Genomic DNA, 22,072 nt, shown 5'->3' with positions numbered 1-22,072 from the left:
GCTTTTTGGTGAAAGCACATTTTGCAATATTCTAAGTACATAGCCCAGGCTTCACGGGCTCGCTATTTAGACACCCGGCAAGTTTAGCACTCACCATAATCATATTTACTATTATAAAAGTTTGATTACCTTTTGTTGTCTTCGTCAGAATGCACACCCAGGACTGCTATTTCAATAACAAATGTTGGTTTGGTCCAAAATAATCCATCGTTATATCCGAATAGCGGCGTTTTGTTCGTGCGTTCCAGACACTATCCGAAATAGTAAAGAAGTGTCACGCGCATGGCGCAATTCGTGACAATAAAATTCTAAATATTCCATTACCGTACTTCGAAGCATGTCAACCGCTGTTTAAAATCAATTTTTACGACACTTTTCTCGTAGAAAAGCGATAATATTCCGACAGGGAATCTCCTTTTCGGCAAACAGAGGAAAAAATCCCAAAGGCGGGGGCGGTCGGGGTCACGCGCATAAGCCCGTGTCCCTTGATCGGCCACTTGAGAAAGGCGATAATGTGTTTCAGCCTGGGGCTGGAATGACGACATTCTGTTTTTTCCCGGGCTCTGAGCGCCTATGGACGACGTGGGAAGTGTCACGTTAGAGCAGAGATCCTTAGTAAATGATAGAGATGGAAAAGAAGTTCAACAAATGGTCAGACAGGCCACTTCCTGTAAAGGAATCTCTCAGGTTTTGACCTGCCATTTGAGTTCTGTTATACTCACAGACACCATTCAAACAGTTTTAGAAAATTTAGGGTGTTTTCTATCCATATGTAATAAGTATATGCATATTCTAGTTACTGGGTAGGAGTGGTAACCAGATTAAATCGGGTATGTTTTTTATCCAGCCGTGTCAATACTGCCCCCTAGCCCTAACAGGATAATGTCCTAGGGTTGTCATCTGATGAAGATCATCAAAGGTGAGTGCTGCATTTAGCTGTCTTCTGGGTTTTGGTGACATTATATGCTAGCTTGAAAAATGGGTGTCTGATTATTTCTGGCTTGGTACTCTGCTGACATAATCTAATGTTTTGCTTTCGTTGTAAAGCCTTTTTGAAATCGGACAGTGTGGTTAGATTAACGAGAGTCTTGTCTTTAAATAGCTGTAAAATAGTCATATGTTTGAGAAATTGAAGTAATAGGATTTTTAAGGTTTTGAAAATCGCGCTACAGGCTTCAAGTGGCTGTTACGTAGGTGGGACGAATTCGTCCCGCCTAGCCCATAGAGGTTATACAATACATGCATGTTTTGTTCAATCAAGTTCATATTTATATCAAAAACCAGCTTTTTACATTAGCATGTGACGTTCAGAACAAGCATACCCCCCGCAAACTACCGGCGAATTTACTAACAATTTACTAAATAATGTTCACAAAAAGCATAACAATTATTTTAAGAATTATAGATACAGAACTCCTCTATGCACTCGATATGTCCGATTTTAAAATAGCTTTTTGGTGAAAGCACATTTTGCAATATTCACAGGGCTAGCTATTTAGACACCTAGCAAGTTTATCCTTCACCAAACTCCGATTTACTATTAGAAAAGTTTGATTACCTTTGGTGTTCTTCGTCAGAATGCACTCCCAGGACTTCTACTTCAATAACAAATGTTGGTTTGGTCCCAAATAATCCATAGTTATGTTCCAACAGCGGCGTTTTGTTCGTGCGTTCAAGACACTATCCGAATGGTAAATAAGGGTCACAAGCACGGCACATTTCGTGACAAAAGATTTCTAAATATTTCATTACCGTACTTCGAAGCATGTCAACCGCTGTTTAAAATCAATTTTTATGCCACTTTTCTCGTAAAAAAAAGCGATAAAATTCCGACCGGCAAAGCCTGTTTACATTCAACGAGAGAGAAAGTAAAAGCATGCTATCCCCTCATGCACGAGCCTCAGTCTAAAGGCCCTCTGATAGAGCACTTGCCAAACGCGCTAGTGTGTTTCAGCCTGGGCCTTGAATTACGTCATTCAGCTTTTTCCCGGGTTCTGAGAGCCTATGGGAGCCGTAGGAAGTGTCACGTTACAGCAAAGATCCCCAGTCTTCAATAAAAAGAGCCAAGATGGACAACAACTTGTCAGACAGGCCACTTCCTGGTCAGAATCTTCTCAGGTTTTTGCCTGCCATATGAGTTCTGTTATACTCACATACACCATTCAAACAGTTTTAGAAACTTTAGGGTGTTTTCTATCCAAAGCCAATAATTATATGCATATTCTAGTTACTGGGCAGGAGTAGTAACCAGATTAAATCGGGTACGTTTTTTATCCAGCCGTGTAAATACTGCCCCCTATCCCCAACAGGTTAACCACTAATTCTCTCATACCCGCTCCCCCCCCCCCTCCTCCCCCAGGAGGAACTGAGCCCTGGGATAATGCCTCAGGACTACCTGGCCTGGTGACTCCTGCCTGTCTCCTGTCCACCTGGTAGTGCTGCTGCTCCAGTTTCAACTGTTCTGCCTGCGGCTATGTAACCCTGACCTGTTCAATTCCTTGTCCCGGACCTGCTGTTTTCAACTCTCTCTACCTCTGAATGCTGTCTCTACCTCTGAATGCTCGGCTATGAAAAGTCAACTGACATTTACTCCTGTAGTACTGACATGTTGCACCCTCTACAACCACTGTCCTTATTATTTGACCCTGCTGGTCATCTATGAACGTTTGAACATCTTTAAGAACAGTCTGGCCTTAATGGCCTTGTACTCTTATAATCGCCACCTGGCACAGCCAGAAGAGGTCTGGCCACACCTCAGAGCCTGGTTCTTCTCTAGAGTTTTTCCTAGCCACCGTGCTTCTACAAATGCATTGCTTGCTGTTTGGTGTTTTAGGCTGGGTTTCTGTATAGCACTTGGTGACATCTGCTGATGTAAAAAGGGCTTTATAAATACATTTGATTGCTTAGTTTTTATATTGTGATCCACAAGAATGTGGAGTAGTTACAGGCCTGTCCCTGAAGGGGGCGATAAGAAACCCCAGATGTTTACCATAGGATACCAACTAAAAGTGAAGTCTGTAACTGCTTTGCCCTGTAACCTTTCTCTTGGTTTTTTCACACATGTTGTACATGTGTCCCATACTCTACAACAAACCACTTAGATATTTTTATTGGTAAAGAGTTAAAGAAAATAGATTAATGTATTCAACATGTTATTATGTGAAGCTGAATGAAACTAGACTTTAACCTGGAAACCCAGTTCCCCAGTTACAGCTTTGAAACTCTTCCCATCTCTGGTCAGTGGTAATAAATAACGCAAATAAATCAAGTTATTTGTCACATGCGCCGAATACAACAGTGAAATGCTTACTTACAAGCCCTTAACCAACAATGCGGTTTTAAGAAAATACACACAAAAAAGATATACACTGCTCAAAAAAATGAAGGGAACACTTAAACAACACAATGTAACTCCAAGTCAATCACACTTCTGTGAAATCAAACTGTCCACTGATTGACAATAAATTTCACAATAAATTTCACATGCTGTTGTGCAAATGGAATAGACAACAGGTGGAAATTGTAGGCAATTAGCAAGACACCCCCAATAAAGGAGTGGTTCTGCAGGTGGGGACCACAGACCATTTCTCAGTTCCTATGCTTCCTGGCTGATGTTTTGGTCACTTTTGAATGCTGGCGGTGCTTTCACTCTAGTGGTAGCATGAGACTGAGTCTACAACCCACACAAGTGGCTCAGGTAGTGCAGCTCATCCTGGATGGCACATCAATGCGAGCTGTGGCAAGAAGGTTTGCTGTGTCTGTCAGCGTAGTGTCCAGAGCATGGAGGCGCTACCAGGAGACAGGCCAGTACATCAGGAAACGTGGAGGAGGCCGTAGGAGGGCAACAACCCAGCAGCAGGACCGCTACCTCCGCCTTTGTGCAAGGAGGAGCAGGAGAAGCACTGCCAGAGCCCTGCAAAATGACCTCCAGCAGGCCACAATTGTGCATGTGTCTGCTCAAACGGTCAGAAACAGACTCCATGAGGGTGGTATAAGGGCCCGACGGCAACAGGTGGGGGTTGTGCTTACAGCCCAACACCGTGCAGGACGTTTGGCATTTGCCAGAGAACACCAAGATTGGCAAATTCGCCACTGGCGCCCTGTGCTCTTCACAGATGAAAGCAGGTTCACACTGAGCACGTGACAGACGTGACAGAGTCTGGAGACGCCGTGGAGAACTTTCTGCTGCCTGCAACATCCTCCAGCATGACCGGTTTGGCGGTGGGTCAGTCATGGTGTGGGGTGGCATTTCTTTGGGGGGCCGCACAGCCCTCCATGTGCTCGCCAGAGGTAGCCTGACTGCCATTAGGTACCGAGATGAGATCCTCAGACCCCTTGTGAGACCATATGCTGGTGCGGTTGGCCCTGGGTTCCTCCTAATGCAAGACAATGCTAGACCTCATGTGGCTGGAGTGTGTCAGCAGTTCCTGCAAGAGGAAGGCATTGATGCTATGGACTGGCCTGCCCGTTCCCCAGACCTGAATCTGATTGAGCACATCTGGGACATCATGTCTCGCTCCATCCACCAACGCCACGTTGCACCACAGACTGTCCAGGAGTTGGCGGATGCTTTAGTCCAGGTCTGGGAGGAGATCCCTCAGGAGACCATCCGCCACCTCATCAGGAGCATGCCCAGGCGTTGTAGGGAGGTCATACAGGCTCATGGAGGCCACACACACTACTGAGCCTCATTTTGACTTGTTTTAAGGACATTACATCAAAGTTGGATCAGCCTGTAGTGTGGTTTTCCACTTTAATTTTGAGTGTGACTCCAAATCCAGACCTCCATGGGTTGATAAATTGGATTTCCATTGATTATTTTTGTTTGATTTTGTTGTCAGCACATTCAAGTATGTAAAGAAAAAAGTATTTATAAGATTATTTCTTTCATTCAGATCTAGGATGTGTTGTTTAAGTGTTCCCTTTATTTTCTTGAGCAGTATATATTCACTTTGTCCACTACTTTATTTATTTTCTACAACTACCTCAGTGTCGGATGGCGATTTGCTGGCGTAACTCCTGGACCCTCTACATCAGTCCTAGTAGGAGTGGTTGTGGGCCTGGTTGTTGCTGGTGTTCTACTGGCCATTCTTCTGGTACTGCTGTGTCGATATAAAAAGCCAAAGGTGAGGCTTTTATAAATTCTCATTTAACTTTTTGGTTCATGTTTAGGAGAAAGACGTCTAATTACAAAAGTTTAAAACAGTAACGACTTGATACAGTATAATAGTATGCATTTCTCATATCAGATTCCTGTTGCAACAGAATATTCTGGTGAGTACACCTGTCATTCAACCATGTTCCTTTTCATACAGTAAAATATAATCTGTGTGTTTCATGAGTATCTCTCTCCCTGCAGTCCCCCCAGCCCCAGAGGATCAACCTGGACCCCTTACAGGACCAATAATGTACCCAGGGCCAGGCTCCTGATGCTGGGTATAATAATCTGCAGCATGGTCAGTCTCTCATCCCAGACCACTGTCACTCTCCTCTCTCTGTAACTTCACATACTGGCTTTTCACTATTCACTTTACATACATGTTACCGTACTCTATGTCCCTAGGCAAGCTGAGGGAAAACCAACCTATTAATCTTTCTCTCTCTTCTTTGACCAACAGGTGGCACTAACATCTATGATATAATCACTCCCTCAGACAGTAATGACAGTGGTACTGTACACTGTATGTTACGTTTAGCATGAATACAGTATAGAGTTGTTGTTGCAGTTGTTCTTCATATGTTTAATATGACTAGCATACTAACAGAAAGTAGAGATATTAGTGTATTACCTGTATATTTCAGATGCTGGTGCTGCTACTGCTGGATCAAGTGATGTGATGTACGCCAAGATTCAACTCAAAAAGTTGGACAAGAAAAAGAAAAGTAACTCTCAACTGTCACATAAACTAATACAAAATGTAGCAGTGTTTTTTACTCATCAAATTTGAATAAAACAAAAAATTCTCTCCTCCTACTCAGTAATGACAGCTGATCCAAAAGAAAATCCAGTCTATTCTGAGGTCAAGACAGGGAAGACCACAGGCAAGACCCATTCTACAGGTTGGCAGTCTGTGAAATCTAAATGTGTGTTTTTGGAGTTTCAAAAAAGATGCTGAATAATCGAATTCCTTAATTTGTGACTGGACATATCCATTTTCAGAAGCGACTGGACCTGTTGATGTGACCTATGCTGAGGTTGACCTTAAACAGAAGGCCAAAGCCAAGAAGAAGAAAGGTAAGACTGGACATCCCTCCTTCCATATTCCCCCTTTCATATTCCCTGTATCATAACCTCACATCTCTGACCCCATATTGACTAGCTGCATAATATTCTGAATATAACTGTTATATTATTCTGATGTTTTATCCTCACCCCGTACAGAAACAGCAACCCCACCTGAGGCAGATTTTGTCTATTCTCAATTGAAGCCAGGTACAGCCCCAGGTAAGACTAATAGCCATATGCTATTGATACTTAATATGATACTAATATGGAACTAATTCTCTGATATCAACGTATAATGTATCTATTTAAAGTATGTCTCTTTGTTTAATTCTTAAGAGTTTATTTGACTGCATGTCCACAACAACTTTGTGCGGTGATATGTTGCAGGTCCTTGAGGGGGTCAGAGATGGAGGGATGGAAGGATGGGGGGATAGAAAGTTGGAGTGATGGAAGGATGAAGGGACGGAGGAATGGAAGGACACACCATCAGAGGAGCAGAAGGAACCCGGAACATGGATTTTGTACGCTCAATTCGCACAAACACACATGCCAAAACAACTTGTACATTAAGGAGTTCTTACTTATTTTATTTACTTATTTTATTGTATTTAAGCATGGTTTAATTGTGTTTCACTGTAACAGCTTTTTTCTTTGCCTTATGGTGCAATGATGATGCATCTTATCTGCAGCTACAGCATTTGTATCTGCTTTGTATTGTGTTTTGAGTTTTATTGTTGATTTATTCAGATGATAGAATAACATATTTGTATATTATTCACATTTTCTTCTAATGGCCTGTACTTTTACAATGTCTTTGCATTGTGCTTTTTAATAAACTATTTTTTTATCCACCAGATGGCATGAGTGCTTTCTTACTGTAAATGGATATTGTCATCGTCAACTTTTCCATAAAACCTAATTTGGTTAAAATTCCTTTCATCCTAGTATAGATCTCAGGCTCCACAATGTGTGAGTTAAAAGGCAATCTGCTATTTCTGCATCCATTTTTGGACTTAATTATATCTACCCATTGAATCTTGAAGAATATAACATAAATGCCCCAAGAACAAAGTTCAAAAGCTGCACCCCATCAGCTGAAGACCCTTAGAGATTTTTGGAATTGCTTCTTGGGGAAGAGTGTGCCTGAAAATAACTTCTTCTCAGTTTGATGATGTCATATACTCTGCAGGAGTTCTGAGAATCTAGTAACCTACATATGAATGACTGCCAGTTCTCCCATATTGCCTCCTCATCCTACAGACAGGTGTTAGGTTCTTATTTTTATTTTTTCTTTATTTTATTCTTATTTTCCCACGGGGGACCTGTACGGAGAAAAAATGTATGAAATGTATGCATTCACTACTGTAAGTCGCTCTGGATATGAGCGTCTGCTAAATGACTAAAATGTAAAAAAAAAAATGTAAAATGTATTTTTCAGAGTAAATCACTCACGGATACTAGAGAAGCTTTAACCAAGTTTAATTCTTCCCAAAGGTTCTGTACAGCTGTAATCAGACACCAAAACATTTCTCTCCATCACAGTTATATACATCCTACTTAAGACACTCCCTCTCTCCAATCCTTACAGTTTATGCCCAACAGGAAGAAGGTAACCAGATACTACACCCTGATTACTCCCTTAAGGTGAACTGACCTCAACCCCTCACCTCCTGACCTCAACCCCTCCTTCACCTAATCCACATATATCCATCTGTCTTCCCTATATCAACACGTCACTCTGCTCTCCTCCATCAAACACATTTCAAAGCCTTCTGGCTTTCTACAGAGAATCCTTAACTTCTGACATAAAACCCATTCTCTACCACTCTTTCTATTCAAGGCTTCTTCTCTGTCATTTATTTAATATCTCAATGTTCAAAGTTTAGCTTACTCCAACACAGGTAAAAATGATTAATGACATTGGTGTATGACTCTGACTGCTATCTTCAGTGTCCCTGCATGGTCTGGAAGGTCACTGTTCCAGTTAGGGGGTTTATGTGTCTGTGTTTATGTCTATGTGGTCAGACAGACAGCCGACAGCCAGCCAGGTCATTGTCACTGCTCCTGAGAAACAGTCACAGGAAGTGGCATCACCACAAGATGTTACCTGAAACGTAGAAGGGGGGCCTCTATCATTAACATGGGACCCACTACCTTCTGAAAAAGTTGGCAGGTGTTTCATGTCCCTCAGTCACACTGACCTATGAGCATGCAGATGAAGTCATGCAAACACTTCTGCAGGTATATGAAGCCTAGAGGAAACTGCACCGACACTGTTATAACATTTTTGCTCTCTCACTCTCTCTAACCTCCACACACACACTCTCTCTCCCCCTTGCACTTTGTCTTTCTTTCTCTCTGTCTCTGTCTCACTCTCAATCTCGATCTCTGTCTTTCTCTCTCATCTCCCAAGCCTTCTATCTCCCTACTTTCTCTTTCTCTGCAACATTGAGTGGTCTGCTCACAAAGTAACAAAGCTACCGGTATCTGTGAAACATCATTACCATTTTTTAAATTTTATTTCACCTTTATTTAACCAGGTAGGCAAGTTAAGAACAAGTTCTCATTTACAATTGCGACCTGGCCAAGATAAGGCAAAGCAGTTCAACACATAAAACAACACAGAGTTACACATGGAGTAAAACAAACATACAGTCAATAATACAGTAGAAAAATAAGGCTATGTACAATGTGAGTAAATGAGGTGAGATAAGGGAGGTAAAGGCAAAAAAGGCCATGGTGGCAAAGTAAATACAATATAGCAAGTAAAACACTGGAATGGTAGATTTGTAGTGGAAGAAAGTGCAAAATAGAAAGAGAAATAATGGGGTGCCAAGGAGCAAAATAAATAAATAAATAAATACAGAAGGGGAAGAGGTAGTTGTTTTGGCTAAATTATAGATTGGCTATGTACAGGTGCAGTGATCTGTGTGCTGCTCTGACAGCTGGTGCTTAAAGCTAGTGAGGGAGATAAGTGTTTCCAGTTTCAGAGATTTTTGTAGTTCATTCCAGTCAGTGGCAGCAGAGAACTGGAAGGAGAGATGGCCAAAGGAGGAATTGGTTTTGGGGGTGACCAGAGAGATATACCTGCTGGAGCGCGTGCTACAGGTGGGTGCTGCTATGGAGACCAGTGAGCGGAGATAAGTGGGGACTTTACCTAGCAGGGTCTTGTAGATGACCTGGAGCCAGTGGGTTTGGCGACGGGTATGAAGCGAGGGCCAGCCAACGAGAGCGTACAGGTCGCAGTGGTAGGTAGAATATGGGGCTTTGGTGACAAAACGATTAACCATTAACCACACAACCAGCAGCAGCTAGGAAACATAGGCTACAAAACCACCACCATCAGACATCAACACAGTGACACACCGCAAACACACCCACGTCTCATCGTCTAACGCTCAAGCTGAGTGAAGGGTTATTTTCAGAGAGCAACTATAGAATGTGACTTCTTTTTCAGCTAATATACAGGAATTATTTATAGAATAGCAGCCCTCATCAAAAAGGAAGTCTCTGTCCTTTCTCCTCTCTACTCTTTCTTCTCTGTGTGTTTTGGATAGTCAACTGCTAGCTATCAGTGACAGTGATAGATAAGGACATGTAGCCAGAGGAAACAGTCATACAACACCTTAAAGAGATGTCCGGTGGTCCTTTCTCCTGCTTCTCTAAATAGGGAATACTACTTATCCTACTCTCTACCTTCCAGTATGGTAAGTATCGTTACTATTTTTATATATTTAAACATTTTAAATACAAAATAAACGCGATGCAACCATCAACGAGAATGACACAAACAAGATTAAAAATGTATCCCCATTGTCATCCTCTTTTGAAAAAAAATACAGAAGGCTTAAGTGGCTGCAGCATTCTGTAATGACCGATGCTGGAGTCGAGAAGCAGGTACGGGGAGTTCAACATTTAATGAAGAACAGACATGAAACAAGACAGGCACAGCATCAGCACACGGGAAAACAAGGACATGACAATCAATGCTGCAGCAGGGAATAGAGCGGGGAACCAGATAGATACAGGGGAGGTAATGACAGAAGTGATTGAGTCCAGCTGAGTCAAATAATGCATGTGACGGGGGAAAGGCAGAGTGTGTAATGCTGGGGAGCCTGGCGCCTTTGAGCTCCAGGGAGGGGAAGAGGGAGCAGGCGTGACACCTATAGGGCATCTGTCTCATATTGGCAACACTGGCTCTGGTGTGATGGTTTTGAGAGTCTCTAATGAAATTTAAATAATTGGATTAATAATAAAACAAATTAAATGCCCTGCCCAACAGCTACACTGACTATGAAAGAAAAATCCTGCAGCCAAATCTGAAGATGGAGAATCACCAGAAAGCTGGGTGACAGTGAGAGGTGCGAAGAGCTGTGTGTGTGTGTGTCTAGATGGTAAAACATGTGTTAGGCTAGTCCCTCCAGGTTCTGTTGTCTCCATCTCTCTGCTGCCCAGGCTTCTGTGTGGTCTGCTGGCGGTGTCTCCCTTTCTACTGGTTTCCATCATGCTTATGGTGTAACGCTGCAGGGCTCGAGGTGACCACTTTCTTTCAGTGTGTATCTACAATAAACTTATCCAGCTTGATATTCTCGTTCTTTATGTCATTCTCTTATATCCTTGTCATCAAGTAATGTTGACTCAAATGGTTCATTTCAAATGTAAATAGACAAAGTGCCCAGGGACAACTTTTTCTGATAAATTTCTTCTATAGAAATCTTCAGCCCTCGAAAAGGCAAACAAACCTTCATTACTTCTGAGGGATTACATGTTAGGGCTGTGCAGTTGGACGAGCAGTTGAATCAGTTTAACTCTAACGCTACTCTCCATCCATTATATATTTCTAACGGCAAAGTGTTAAACAAATCTAAATATATTTTATATTTGAGATGAAAGCATTGCACACTCTTGGCATTCTCTCAACCAGCTTCATGAAGTAGTCACTTGGAATGCATTTCAAGTAACAGGTTAGCATTGTTAAAAGTTATTTTGTAGAATTACTTTCCTTCTTAATGTGTTTGAGCCAATCTGTTGTGTTGTGACAAGGTAGGGGTGGTATACAGAAAATAGCCCTATTTGGTAAAAGACCAAGTCCATATTATGGCAAGAACAGCTCAAATAAGCAAAGAGAAACGACAGTCCATCAATACTTTAAGACATGAAGGTCAGTCAATCCAGAACATTTCAAGAAATTTAAAAGTTTCTTCAAATGCAGTTGCAAAAGCCATCAAGCACAATGACGAAACTGGCTCTCGTGAGGACCGCCACAGGAAAGGAAGACACAGAGTTACCTCTGCTGCAAATAAATGGTACACAGAGTTCAATTTACAGACACATCTCAACATCAACTGTTCAGAGGAATCAGAGTGAATCAGGCCTTCATGGTCGAATTTCTACAAAGAAACCACTACGAAAGGACACCGATAAGAAGAAGAGACTTGCTTGGGCCAAGAAACAAGAGCAATGGACATTAGACCGGTGGAAATCAGTCCTTTGGTCTGAGCTGTCTAAACTTGAGATTTTTGGTTCCAACCGCCGTGTCTTTTGTGAGACGCGGAAACGGTGAACGGATGATCTCCGCGTGTGTGGTTCCCCCTGTGAAGCATGGAGGACGAGGTGTGGGGGTGATTTGCTGGTGACGCTGTCAGTGATTTATTTAGAATTCAAGGCACACTTGACCAGCACGGCGACCAAAGCATTCTGCAGCGATACTCCATCCCATATGGTTTGCACTTAACGGGACAATGACCCAAAAACACACCTTCAGGATGTGTAAGGACTATTTTACCAAGAATGAGAGTGATGAAGTGCTGTGTCAGATGACCTTGCTTCCACAATCACCTGACCTCAACCCAGTAGAGATGATTTGGGATGAGTTGGACCGCAGAGTGAAGGAAAAGCAGCCAACAAGTGCTCAGCATGTGTTGGAACTCCTTCAAGACTGTTGGAAAAGCAATCCTCATGAAGCTTGTTGAGAGAATGCCAAGAGTGTGCAAAGCTGTCATCAAGGCAAAGGGTGGCTACTTTGAAGCATCTAAAATAGAAAATATATTTTGATTTGTTTAACACTTTTTTGGTTACTAGGTGATTCCATATGAGTTATTTCATAGTTCAGATGTAGAAGATAGTAAAACTAAAAACCCTGGAATGAGTAGATGTGTCCAAATTTTTGACTGGTACTGTATATGGGGGGTGTGTTGTATGTTGTATTAATTCTCACATGTCAAGTAAAAAGTGATTCCCAACATCATTGTATATCTTTAAAATATAATTACATTTAAGGACATATTCCTTTTACGGTCTGTATTACTGAGTTGAAACAATGCATTTACATCTTGAACATTCCTATACACTTGTTATTATGTTGTCACGTTCATTGAATAAATAAGCGGACCAAGGCGCAGCGTGAGTAGAGTTCCACATATTTATTATTATTAAAGTGAAACTTACAACTTACAAAACAACAACAAAGATTTAACGAACGTGCCAATACGTAGCGCACATAGGCACTAACTATAAACAATATCCCACAACGCAGGTGGGAAAAGGGACACACTAAGTATGATCCCCAATTAGAGGCAACGATATTCAACTGCCTCCAATTGGGAACCATACTCACACACCAACACAGAACTATAATAACTAGAAAACCCCCCTAGTCACGCTCTGACCTATTACACCATAGAGAACCCCGAGGGCTCTCTATGGTCAGGGCGTGACATGTGTAAAGCAACACTTTCTAACAAAATCTCTATGCACCATATTGCTGTCAGTCTTCTGTAAACCACATTTAGATTTGATTTCTACTGATATGAACCCATACAGAAGTGCTTCATGTCTGTACTAATATGATGACATGGAGAGAGGAAGGAATAAGAGGACAGACACAGTAGATTGAGGGGTTATGTTGTTGCTATGTGACCAATGCCCCCTCCCAGTTGAGGGGAGTGATGAGCTCTACAGCAGAGTCTCAAAACTCAATCGCTGGTTGAGTTGTGAGACTCTGAACTACTGAACTCTATGGAACATACTCAATCACTTTTTATAGGTACTGTTTTTACATTTGCAATCGCAACAAGTGATCTGCTCAGACCGCAACCAAGGATCATCAAAAGCCGTGCTATAAATTCTCTGACAACCACAAGATTCCGAAATGCCCTTCCAGACTCCCTCCACCTACCCAAGGAAGTCGGAATACAAAAATCGGTTAACCCCCTAACTGAGGATCTAAATTTAACCTTCCGTAATACCCTAGATGCAGTCGCACCCCTAAAAACAAAATCAACATTCCAAAATGTATTTTCAATAATATCGCAAAGCTAACTAAAAATCAGCATTCAACAAGAAAGGATGGTTTTCGCTTCAGCAGTGATGAATTCATGAACTTCTTAGATGAAAAGATGAAGATCATCAGAAAGCAAATTACGGACTCCTCTTTGAATCTGCGTATTTCTCCGTATCTCAGTTGTCCTAAGTCTGCACAGAACTGCCAGGACCTAGGATCAATGGAGACAATCAAGTTTTTTAATCCTATCTCTTGACACATTTATGAAAATAGTCATGGTCTCTAAGCCCTCAAGATGCATAATGGACCCTATTCCAACTAAACTACTGAAAGAGCTACTTCCCGTATTTGGCCCTCCTATGTTGAACATTATAAATGGCGCCCTATCCATCGGATGTGTTCCAAACTCACTAAAAGTGGCAGTAATAAAGCCTCTTTTGAAAAAGCCAAACCTTGACCCAGAAAATGTGTAAAAACTATCAGCCTATATCGAGTCTCCCATTCCACTCATACATTTTAGAGAAATCTGTTGCGCAGCAACTCGCTGCCTTCTTGAAGACAAATAATGTACACGAAATACTTCAGTCTGATTTTAGACCCCATCATAGTACTGAGACTGCACTCGTGAAGGTGCTAAATAACATTTGAATGGTGTCAGACCAAGGCTCTGCATCTGTCCTTGTGCTCCTAGACCTTAGTGCTGCTTTTGACATCATCGATCACCACATTATTTTGGAGAGATTGGAAACCCTAATTGGTCTACACCAGTGGTTCCCAAACTTTTTATAGTCGCGTAGCCCTTCAAACATTCAAACTCCAGCTGCGTAGCCCCTTCTAGCACCAGGGTTAGCGCATTCTCAAATGTTGTTTTTTGCCATCATTGTAAGCCTGCCACACACACTATACGATACATTTATTAAACATAAGAATGAGTGTGCATTTTTCTCACAACCCAGCTCGTAGGAAGTGACAAAGAGCTCTAAAAGGACCAGGACACAAATAATAATATAATAATAATCAATGATTTTGCTCTTTCTTTAACCATATAAACATATAAAACCTTATTTGTTCATCAAAAATTGTGAATAACTCATCACATGTTAATGAGAAGGCTGTGCTTGAAAGGATAACTCTGCAATGTTGGGTTGTATTAAATCATTTCCCACACACAGTCTGTGCCTGTATTTAGTTTTCTTGCTAGTGAGGGCCGAGAATCCCCTCTCACATCTTAACAGCTTGATTTGGCAAGGGAGGATACTCTGAGCGCAGCCAAATCCAGAAATCTGGCAGGGGCTTCTGATTAAATACAATTTTCACAGTACCGCTTGTTGGCATTTCGATGAGTCTCTCTTGTTCAGATATCGGTAAGTGGACATGAAAGGGAGGGAGGGAGGGCATGAAAGGGCTAACGAATCCAGCTGTGTGTGTCATCCGTTTAGGGAAAGTACCTGCATAATTGTACACCCAACTCACTCAGGTGCTTCGCTATATCACATTTGACATTGTCCATGAGCTTGAGTTCATTTTCACACAAAAAAATCATACAACGGTGGAAAGACCTGTGTGCTGTCCTTGTTAATACAGACAGAGAAGAGCTCCAACTTCCGCACATAGAATATAGTTGCTGAGAGCCTGTACTTCTAGATTCAGGCATGAAAAAACCTCACCCAGATACGCCAGTTGTGTGAGAAACTCTTCATCATGCAAGTGGTCAGACAAGTGAAAATTACGATCAGTAATGAAAACTTTAAGCACGTCTCTCAATTTTAAAAAATGTGTCAATACTTTGCCCCTTAATAACCAGCGCACTTCTCTATGTTGCAAAAGCGTTACATGGTCGCTGCCCATATCATTGCAAAATGCAGAAAATACACAAGAGTTCAGGGGCCTTGCTTTAACAAAGTTAACAATTTTCACTGTAGTGTCCAAAACGTCTTTCAAGGTATCAGGCATTCCCTTGGCAGCAAGAGCCTTTCGGTGGATGCTGCAGTGTACGCAAGTAGCGTCGGGAGCAACTGTTTTCACTCGCGTTGCCACTCCACTATGTCTCCCTGTCATGGCTTTTGCCCCATCAGTACAGATACCAACACATCTTGACCACCAAAGTCCATTTGATGTCACAAAGCTGTCCAGTACTTAAAAAATGTATTGACCCCCCCCATAAATGTAATGGACATATATCAGGAGCTGTGCCAGGTCCGCCACATCTGTTGACTCATCCAGCTGTAACGCATGGAATTCACTGGCTTGTATGCGAAGCTGTAATTGTTTCAAAACATCTCTTGCCATGTCACTGATACGGCGCGAAACAGTATTGTTTGATTAAGGCATTGCTGTAACGGTCGTTGTATGTAATGGACCAAGGCGCAGCGGGTTGATTGCTTTTATTTGAACACTGAAAAACAAAACAAAACAAGAAAACGAACGAACGAACGAACGAACGAACAGTAATGCAGGCTACACACAGCTATGCAAAAACAACTTCCCACAAAACCCATTACAAAAACACCCCTCTATATAGGACCTTCAATCAGAGGCAACGAGGAACAGCTGCCTCCAATTGAAGGTCCATTAAATAACCCTAAACATAAAACTAAAAAGACTAGACCAGAACATAGAAATATACTAACATATAACATAACCAAAAACCACGGAACACTCTAAACAAATACCCCCTGCCACGTCCTGACCAAACTATAATAACAAATAACCCCTTTACTGGTCAGGACGTGACAATTGCCTGTATAGTTTTTTGGGCCTTTTCCCCCAGCAATGCTCCAGCCATATCCGCGGTAGCAGGAAGAATTAAGTCCTCCACAATAGTATGGGGCTTGCCTGTCCTAGCCACTCTTTAGCTCACCATATAAGATGCTTGTAGCCCGTTCTTATTAATGGTATCTGTTGCTTTTATACATGTCTTACTACTCGAAAGTCGTCTTAATTCTCGCTCAAAAAACTCCTGTGGCTTATTTTTCAAACTGGCATGTTTTGTTTCTAAATGTCTGTGCAAGAGTGAAGGTTTCATCGAGTTGTGAGATAGTACTTTTGCACATATAACATACTGTGGCTGAGCAAAGGCACTACTCCCAATATAAATGAACCTCAAAACAATGGAAATCTCATCATATTTGCGCCTCTTTGAGGATCCAACGTCCCTGTCTGTTCAGTTCTTACCCGGGGTAAAGGGGCAGTAGCTCTTCGGGCTGCATCAGATTCACAACTGTCAGTGTCCATGCTAGCTGGTCTAACAATAAATGTAGAATTACTGATGCTAGCATTGGATGTGCTCGTGGAAGCAGAACAACTTGTGTCATTGACAGGTGCAGGTGTAGTACTGCTGGTAGTATTAGTAATACCAGTAGAGCTGGTATGTGTCTCTATGGATGCGGGCCTCACTTTTTTTGACCACTAATTCTCTCGTTCCCGCTCCCCCCCTCCCCTCCCCTCCCCCAGGAGGAACTGAGCCCTTAATGGCCATGTACTCTTATAATCTCCACCCGGCACAGCAGAAGAGGTCTGGCCACACCTCAGAGCCTGGTTCCTCTCTAGAGTTTTTCCTAGCCACCGTGCTTCTACATCTGCATTGCTTGCTGTTTGGTGTTTTAGGCTGGGTTTCTGTGAAGCACTTGGTGACATCTGCTGATTTAAAAAGGGCTTTAAAAATAAATTTGATTGATTCGTTTTGATATTGTGATCCAAAAAAATGTGGAGTAGTTACAAGCATGTCCCTGAAGGGTGCGATAAGAAACCCCAGATGTTTACCATAGGATACCAACTAAAGGTGAAGTCTGTAACTGCTTTCCCCTGTAACCTTTCTCTTGGTTTCTTCACACATGTTGTACACGTGTCCCATACTCTACAACAAACCACTTAGATATTTTTAGAGGTAAATAGTTAAAGAAAATAGATTCATGTATTCAACATGTAATGATGTGAAGCTGAATGAAACTCTAGACTTTAACCTGGAAACCCAGTTCCCCAGTTACAGCTTTGAAACTCCTCCCATCTCTGGTCAGTGGTAATAAATAACGCAAATAAATCAAAAGTTATTTGTCACATGCGCCGAATACAACAGTGAAATGCTTACTTACAAACCCTTAACCAACAATGCGGTTTTAAGAAAATACACACAAAAATATATATATAATGCATATAAAAATGTATTATTAAATAAGTAAAGCAAATAATTTACAAAAAGAAAATCAAGTGAAAAAAGTAAAACAAATAATGACTAAAATAAACAATAGACAAACAAACAATATACACACACACAAACAAACCACACAACACACACACACACACACACACACACACACACACACACACACACACACACACACACACACACACACACACACACACACACACACACACACAAACAACACACACATAATACAGTACATGAACAACAGACCTGATACACATCACATACTGTATACAGACAAATTGAAATACAACACAATAACAAACATATATATGTAGACAGTAGCTAACTAAATGTATTACTTATAACAGAACCATCTGAGGTGTGTGTGTGTGTGTGTGTGTGTGTGTGTGTGTGTGTGTGTGTGTGTGTGTGTGTGTGTGTGTGTGTGTGTGTGTGTGAGAGAGAGAGAGAGATGTGAAGGGTGGCTGGAGATGTCCATTTCCATTGTGCCCCAACAGAGGTTTGCTGGCTTGGCTTGCCAACTGACAACTGAGTGAAAGTTTGAGGGAAGTCCTACACTTACATATCTATTTTTAAATTTCTCAAGAATCTTTCTCTCTGTTTTTCTGTGTATGGTGAAGTTTTTGTGATCTAAGCAGACTGTCATCATATAGGAAGTAGAGAGGTTTGTTAGAAGGACTGTAGTTGTAGAGAAAGTCACTTGTCTGTGGGGACAGAATGGAGCACACCTTGCTCTGTTTGCTACTATGTAAGTACTGAGTTAGTGTGTTTGTTTATGAACACTAATTACCTGATTTACTAAGAATTTAAGGGAAAAAGGAATAAGACATTAATCGAAATGAAGACAGTTTCATGCTTTAGCTTTGTTTATGGTGTTTTAGCCCTTATTGGGAAAATATTAGTAAATGGCACTCAAAGGAAATATCAGCAAATATGGTGTAGATATGAAGAAAGAAAGTGACCACCCTACTACATCGATGTTGCAACACTGTGAGAACCTGAGCTTGTATAGCCGATGCCATGCAGACCTGGTTAGTGTGGTGTGCATTTAACCAGGTCATCACTCAGGAACTAAAGAGTGGTGCTAACTCAGTGGTTGCAAAATGTGCTGTCAATGACAATGAATATAAAATGTAATATGTGTTGGATGTGTTGTTGTATCAAGTTGTGATTATTGTAAATGGTTGAGGGTTCCTTTGCTACAGTTATAGTAAACTGTGTTAAGAGATTAACGAGTGGTGTTTTGGTGTTTTTGGTCTCTGTACACTCTCTGTGTGCAGAACATGGGAAGTCAGCGGCCATTTAAAGCTGCAGTCCGTAATTCAAACTCCCACAAAATGGCCACCCTGACACTTTTTGTTGTATATGGCTGAGGGATGGGGCTAAGGAAATTCATTAACGAGAGTCTTGTCTTTAAAATGGTGTAAAATAGTCATATCTATGAGAAATTGAAGTAATAGCATTTCTAAGGTATTTGAATATCGCGCCACGGGATTACACTGGCTGTTGAGTAGGTGGGACGCAAGCGTCCCACTGGCCCAGAGAGGTTAACTGGGGCTGTACCTGGCTTCAATTGAGAATAGACCGAATCTACGTCATGTGGGGTTGCTGTTTCTGTAAGGAATGAGGATAAAACATCAGCATAATATAACAGTTATACACAGAATATTATGCATCTAGTCAATTTGGGGTCAGAGGTGTGTGGTTATGATAGTGGGAAAATGAAAGGAGGGATGTCCAATCTTACCTTTCTTCTTCTTGGCTTTGGCCTTCTGTTTAAGGTCAACCTCAGCATAGGTCACATCACATCCAGTTGCTGCTGAAAATGGACATTTCCAGTCAATAAATTAAGGAATTAGATTATTCAGCATCTTTTTTGAAACTCCAAAAACACACATTTAGATTTCACTGACTGCCAACCTGTAGAATGGGTCTCACCTTTGGTCTTCCCGGTCTTGACCTCAGAATAGACTGGATTTTCTTCTGGATCAGCTGTCATTTCTGAGGAGGAGGAGAGAATTTGTTCATTTTTATCAAATTTGATGAGTAAAAAACACTGCTACATTTTGTATTAATTTATGTGACAGTTGAGAATTTCTTTTCTTTTTCTTGTCCAACTTTTTGAGTTGAATCTGTGCGCACATCACTTGATCCAGCAGTAGCAGCACCAGCATCTGAAATATACAGGTAATACACTAATATCTCTACTTACTGTTAATATGTTAGTAATATTAAACATATGAAGAACAAAAGCAACAACAACTCTATACTGTATTCATGCTAAAGTTAAAATACAGGTAGCCTAGTGGTTAGTAACCAAAAGGTTGCTGTGCCAGTAACCGAAAGGTTGCTGGATCTAATCCCTGAGTTGACAAGGTAAAAATCTGTCATTCAGCCCCTGAGCAAAGCAGTTAACCCACTGTTCCCCAGGTGCCGAAGACGTGGATGTGGACATCCCTCCTTCCATATTCCCCCTATCATAACATCACACCTCTGACCCCATATTGACTAGCTGTATAATACTCTGTATATAACTGTTATATTATGCTGATGTTTTATCCTCACTCCTTAAAGAAACAGCAACCCCACCTGAGGCAGATTCGGTCTATTCTCAAGTGAAGCCATGTACAGCCCCAGGTAAGACTAATAGCCATAAGCTATTGATACTTATATGATACTAATATGGAACTAATGCTCTGATATCAAAGTATACTGTATCTATTTAAAGTATGTATCTTTGTTTGATTCTTAAGAGTTTGTTTGACTGCGTGTCCTAAACAACTTTGTGTGGTGATATGCTGCAGGTACTTGAGGGGTCAGGGATGGAGGGATGGAGGAATGGAGGGATGGAGGGATGGAGGAATGGAGGCATGGAAGGATGGATGGATGGAGGGATGGAAGGACACAACATTAGAGGAGGAGTAGAAGGAACCCGGAACATGGATTTTGCACTCTCAACGCACACAAGCAAACAAACACACACAAACACACACACAATAACACCTTGTACATTAAAGAGTTCTTACTTATTTTATTTACCAACAGATATATTATTTAAGCATGGTTTAATTGTGTATTACTTTAACAGCTTTTTTTAATTACATGGATTAATGATGATGGATCTTATCTGCAGCAACAGAAATTGTATCTGCTTTTTGTTGTGTATTGAATTGTAGTGTTTTGTTGTAAATTTATTAAAACGTATTATCTTCGATTTATTATGTCTGTCATTCAGATCATAGAATAACATATTTGTATGTGAATTTCCAAAAAGTATTATTCATGTTTCCTTCTAATGGAATGTACTTTAACAATGTCTTTGCATTGTGCTTTTTTAATAAACAATTTTTTATCCACCAGATGGTATGAGTGTTTTCTTACAGTACATGGATATTGTCATCATCAACTTTTCCATACAACCTAATTTGGTCAAACCTCCTTTCAGCCTAGTATAGATCTCAGGCTCCACAATGTGTGAGTTAAAAGGCAATCTGCTATTTCTGCATCCATTTTTGGACTTAATTATATCTACCCATTGAATCTTGAAGAACATAACATAAATGCCCCGTGAGCAAAGTTCAAAAGCCGTACCCCATCAGCTGAAGACCTATTGGTATTTTCAGAATGACTTTTGGGGGAAGAGTGTGTCTGAATAGAATAGTTCTTCTCAGGTTTGTGATGTCATATACTCCGCAGGAGTTCTGAGGATCTAGTAACCTACGTATGAATGAGTACCTGTTCTCCCATATTACCTGCTCATCCTACAGACAGGACATAACGATTAATGACATTAGTGGTGTATGACTCTGACTGCTATCTTCAGTGTCCCTGCATGGTCAGGAAGGTCACTGTTCCAGTTAGGGGGTTTCTGTGTTTATGTGTTTATGTCTATGTGGTCAGACAGACAGCAGGCAGCCAGGTCATTGTCACTGCTCCTGAGAAACAGTCACAGGAAGTGGCATCACCAAGAGATGTTACCTGAAACGTAGAAGGGAGGCCTCTATCAGTAACCTGGGACCCACTACCTTCCGAAAGGGTTGGCAGGTGTTTCATGTCCCTCAGCCACACTGACCTATGAGCATGCAGAAGAAGTCATGCAAACACTTCTGCAGGCATATGAAGCCAAGAGGAAACTGCACAGACACTGTTATGACATTTTTGCTCTCTCTCGCTCTCTCTAACCCCCCCTCACAGTCTCTCTCCCCCTCGCTCTTTGTCTTTCTTTCTCTCTGTCTCTCTCTCAATCTCGCTCTCTGTCTTTCTCTCTTCTTCCGAGCCCTCTATCTCCCTCCTTTCCCTTTCTCTGCAACATTGAGTGGTCTGCTCATAAAGTAACAAAGCTACCGGTATCTGTGAAACACCATGACCATTAACCACACAACCAGCAGCAGATAGG

At 41.4% G+C, this 22,072-nt stretch overlaps 1 long non-coding RNA gene across 1 annotated transcript; it reads left to right on the top strand.

Moving 5' to 3' along the window:
* Nucleotides 1-18,316: 18,316 nt before the first annotated feature.
* Nucleotides 18,317-21,032, top strand: LOC106609010 (uncharacterized). Its single transcript, XR_001329624.3, has 3 exons — nucleotides 18,317-19,863; nucleotides 20,251-20,313; nucleotides 20,481-21,032. It is a non-coding gene; the product is annotated as an uncharacterized LOC106609010 (long non-coding RNA).
* Nucleotides 21,033-22,072: the final 1,040 nt, after the last annotated feature.

The sequence above is a fragment of the Salmo salar genome, chromosome 07 (assembly GCF_965601325.2).
Source record: "Salmo salar chromosome 07, fSalSal1, whole genome shotgun sequence".
Lineage (NCBI taxonomy): Eukaryota > Metazoa > Chordata > Actinopteri > Salmoniformes > Salmonidae > Salmo > Salmo salar.
The sequence above is the reverse complement of the archived record's forward strand: the minus strand, read 5'-3'. Positions and strand labels throughout refer to the sequence as shown.